This window comes from Marmota marmota, unplaced genomic scaffold (genome assembly GCF_001458135.2).
Source record: "Marmota marmota marmota unplaced genomic scaffold, marMar, whole genome shotgun sequence".
Classification (NCBI taxonomy): domain Eukaryota; kingdom Metazoa; phylum Chordata; class Mammalia; order Rodentia; family Sciuridae; genus Marmota; species Marmota marmota.
This window is the reverse complement of record NW_025999932.1, coordinates 36034397-36039582: the sequence shown is the minus strand read 5'-3', so window position 1 is coordinate 36039582 and position 5186 is coordinate 36034397.

Genomic DNA, 5186 nt, shown 5'->3' with positions numbered 1-5186 from the left:
TGCAAAAATCAATTTCACTTCACAAAAGTAGAAAAAAAACACAGTCCTAAAATTTATTTGGAAGAATTAAAGACCCAGAATAACCAAAGCAATCCTGAGCAAGAAGAGCAAGGCTGGAGGCAACACAACACCTCATCTCAAACTTTATACATAGTGATCATAACAAAACAGCATGGTATTGGCATTGAAATATTCATGAAAAAATGGAAAGGTATAGAGACAAATGCACATAGATAATCCATCAGATACCCAACAAAGATGACAAAAATATATGTTGGAGAAAAGATACCCTTTTTAACAAATGGTACAGGAAAAACTGGCTGTTCAAACGTAGAAAAATGAAACTATCTTTTACCCTGTACAAAAGCCAACTCAAAAGGGATCAAAGATCTTGGAATTAGACCAGAAACTTTGCAATTGCTAGAAGAAAATGTAGGCCCAACATTCCAACATATTGGTGCAGGCACCAAGTTCTTCAACAAGACCCCTAAAGCTCAAGAAATACAACCAAGAGTCAATAAGTAGAACAACATCAAATTAAGAAGCTTCTGCACAGCAAAAATAATCAATTGAGAATGTAAAGAGAGACTACAAACTGTAAGAAAATCTTCACCAGCTACTCGTCTGACAGAGGATTAATATCCAGAATAAAGAACTCATAAAACTTAACACCATGATAACAAATAACCCAGTCCACAAATGGGCAAAATAACTAAATAGATGTTTCTCAAAAAAATAAATACCAATGACCAACAAATAAAATGAAAAAATATTCAACATTTCTAGTGATCACATAAATGCAAATCAAAAACTACATTAAGATTTCATCTCATTCCACTTAGAATAGCATTCATCAATAATATAAATAACAATACCTGACGGACTGCAAAGGGGTTCTTATGGGGCTCCTGGAGAAGGTTTGAGAAGGAATGGGCATGGGGATCATAGCCTCAAAGATGAATGTGATATAGCTGAGAAGAAAGCCAAGGTAATTGCAGTAATGAATGCTGTGGAAGAGAACCAGGGGTCCAGGGAGGATGGTATAAGAGAGTAAACACAGGCAGCAAAATATCATTTTGATAAAGAGCTACGTAAACAAATACTGGAAGCAAAAGATTACTTTAAAGAGAGAGGTTCTGAAAAAAAAACAGAAATACTTGAAATGAAGAAAACAATAAACCAAATTAAAAACTCAACAGAAAGCATCACCAATAGATTAGATCACTTGGAAGACAGGACCTCAGACAATGAGGATAAAATACATAACCTTGAAAATAAAGTTGACCACACAGTGAAGATGGTAAGAAATCATGAGCAGAACATTCAAGAATTATAGGATAACATAAAAAGATCAAAATTAAGAATTATTGTGATAGAGGAAAGTATAGAGTTACAAACCAAAGAAATGAACAATCTATTCAATGAAATAATATCAGAAAATTTTCCAAACATAAAGAATGAATTGAAAAATCAAATACAAGAGTCGTACAAGACACCAAATGGACAAAATCACAACAGATCCACACCAAGACACAATATAATGAAAATGCCTAGCATACAGAATAAGGAGAGAATTTTAAAAATCACAAGAGGAAGGAATCACATTACATACAGGGAGAGACCAATTCAGATCTCAGCAGATTTTTCAAACCAGACCCTGAAAGCTAGAAGATTGTAGAACAAAATAAACCAACCTCTGAAAGAAAATGGATGCCAACCAAAAATCTTATGCCCAGCAAAAAGCTGGGTAAAAACCTTCCACGATAAACAAAAGTTAAAAGACTTTACAGCCTGAACTACAGAACATTCTCAGCACAATATTCCATGAGGAGGAAATGAAAAACAATGAAAATTAGCAAAGGGAGGTATTACACTAAAGGAAAAATCAATCAAAGGAAAAGCCAAGTCATGTTAAATACAAAAAAATAAACAAAAATGACCAGGAATACAAATCAAGTCTCAACCCTGAATGTTAATGGCCTAACCTCACCAATCAAAAGACAAAGACTGGCAGATTGGATTTTTAAAAAACAGACTCTCTTCAAGAGACTCATCTCATAGAAAAAGACATCCACAGACTAAAGGTGAAAGGTTGGGAGAAAACATACCACTCACATGGACGTGGAAACAAGCAGGGAGGGATTTCCATCCTCATATCAAATAAAGTAAACTTCAAGTCACAGTCAAAAGGGATAAAGAAAGATATTACATACTGCTTAAGGGAACATCAATAAGACATAACAATTATATATGCCTCAAACAATGGGCATCTATGTTTATCAAACAAACTCTTTTCAAGTTCAAGAGTCAAATAGACTGCAACACAATAATTCTGGGTGACTTTAACACACCTCTTTCACCACTGGATAGATCTTCCAAACAAAAGCTAAACAAAGAATCTCTAGAACTTAATAATACAATCAATAACTTAGACTTAACAGACATATATAGAATATGTCATCCATCAATAAGTGAATACATTTTCTTCTCAGGAGCACATGGATCCTTATCTAAAATAGACTATATGTTATGCCACAAAGCAACTCTTAGCAAATACAGAAAAGTAGAGATGCTACCCTGTGTTCTATCAGATCATTATGGAATGAAATTAGAAATCAATGATAAAATAAAAAATAAAAGCTACTCCAACACCTGGAGACTAAATAATATGCTATTGAATAAACAATGAATTGCAGAATACATTAAAGAGGAGATTTAAAAATTCTTAGATGTAAATGAGAACACTGATAAAACATATCAAAATCTCTGTAACACTATGAAGGCAGTATTAAGAGGAAAGTTCATTGCATGTAGTTCATTCCTTAAAAGAAGAAAAAGTCAACAAATAAATGACCTAACATTACATCTCAAAGCCCTAGAAAAAAAAGAACAATCAACACCAAAAGCAGTAGAAGATAGGAATTAAAACAGAGCAGAAATCAACAAAATTGAAACAAAAGAAACAATTTTAAAAATTGACAAAACAAAAAGTTGGTTCTTTGAAATAATAAATAAAATTGATAAATGCTTGGCCATGCTAATGAAGAGAAGGAGAGAGAAAACTCAAATTACTAACATCCATGATGAAAAATGAAATATCATGATGGACACCACAGAAATACAGAAGATAATTAGAAATTATTTTAAAAATTTGTACTCCAATAAAATAGAAAATATTGAAGGCATCAACAAATTTCTAGAGTCATATGATTTGCCCAAACTGAACCAGGATGATATACACAAGTTAAATAGATCAATTTCAAGCAAAGAAATAGAAGACACCATCAGAAACCTACCAACCAAGAAAAGACCAGGACCAGATGAATACACAGAAGAGTTCTAAAAGACCTTCAAAGAAGAACTAATACCAACTCTCCAAATTGTTCCATGAAATAGAAAAAGAAGGAGCACTTCTAAACTCATTCTATGAGGCTAATATCACCCTGATTCCAAAACCAGGCAAAGACACATCAAAGAAAGAAAACTTCAGACCAATATGTCTAACGAATATGGATCCAAAACTTCTCAATAAAATTCTGGCAAATCAAACACAAAAACATATTTAAAAAGATAGTACACCACGTTCAAGTGGGGTTCATTCCAGGGATGCAAGTTTGGTTCAACATACAGAAATCAATAAATGTAATTCATCACATCAATAGACACTTCAAAAGATAAGAATAAGATGATGCAGAAAAAGCATTTGACAAAATACAGCACCTCTTCATGTTCAAAATACTAGAAAAACTAGGGATAATAGAAACATGTCTCAACATTGTAAAAGCTCTCTATGCTAAGCCAAGACCAACATCATTCTAAATGGAGAAAAAATTGAAAGCATTCCCTCTAAAAACTGGAACAAGATAGGGATACCCTCTTTCCCCCCTTCTATTTAACATAGTTCTTGAAATCTAGCCAGAGCAATTAAACAGACAAAAAAATTAAAGGGATACGGATAGGAAAAGAAGAACACAAACTATCACTATTTTCCGACAACATGATTCTATACCTAGAAGATTCAAAAAATTCCACAAGAAAACTTCTAGAACTAATAAATGAATTCAGCAAAGTAGGAGGATATAAAATCAACATCCATAAATCAATGGTATTTCTGCACATCAGTGACAAACCCTCTGAAAGAGAAACTGGGAATACTACCCCGTGTACAATAGCCTCCAAAAACAATAAATAAATAAAATACTTGGGAATCAACTTAACAAAAGAGGTGAAAGATCTCTACAATGAAAACTACAGAATGCTAAAGAAAGAAATTAAAGATGATCTTAGAAGATGGAAAGATCTCCCTTGTTCTTGGACAAGTAGAATTAATATTGTCAAAATGACCATACTACCAAAAGCACTATACAGATAATGCAATTCCAATCAAAATCCCAATGACATTCCTCTTAGATATAGAAAAAATTATCATGAAATTCTTCTGGAAAAATAAGAGACCCAGAATAGCCAAAGCAATCCTTGGAAAAAAGAGTGAAGCTGGTGGCATCGCCATATCAGTCCTTAAACTATACTACAGAGTAACAAAAACAGCATGGTATTGGTACCAAAATAGACTTGTAGACCAATGGTACAGAATAGAGGACACAGAGACAAACCCACATAAATACAGTTACCTCATACTAGACAAAGGCACCAAAAACATATCGAGGAAAAGATAGTCTCTTCAACAAATGTTGCTAAGAAAACTGGGAATCCATATGCAGCAAAATGAAATCAAGCCCCTATCTCTCACCATGCACAAAACTCAACTCAAAATGAATCAAGGACCTAGGAATTAGACCAGAGACCCTGTGCCTAACAGAAGAAAAAGTAGGCCCTAATCTTCATTATGTGGGATTAGGCCCCAACTTCCTTAATAAGTCTCCTATAGCACAAGAAATAAAATCAAGAATCAATAAATGGGATGGATTCAAGCTGATAAGTTTCTTCTCAGCAAAAGAAGGTGAGGTGAAGAGAGAGCCTACAGAATGGGAGCAAATTTTTACCACACGCACATCAGATAGAGTACTAATCTCCAGGATATATAAAGAACTCAAAAAAGTTAACACCAAAAACAAAAAACAAAAAAACAAATAAACAAACAAATAGCCCAATCAATAAATGGGCCAAGGAACTGAACAGATACTTCTCAGAAGATAATATACAATCAATCAACAAAATAGACCCAG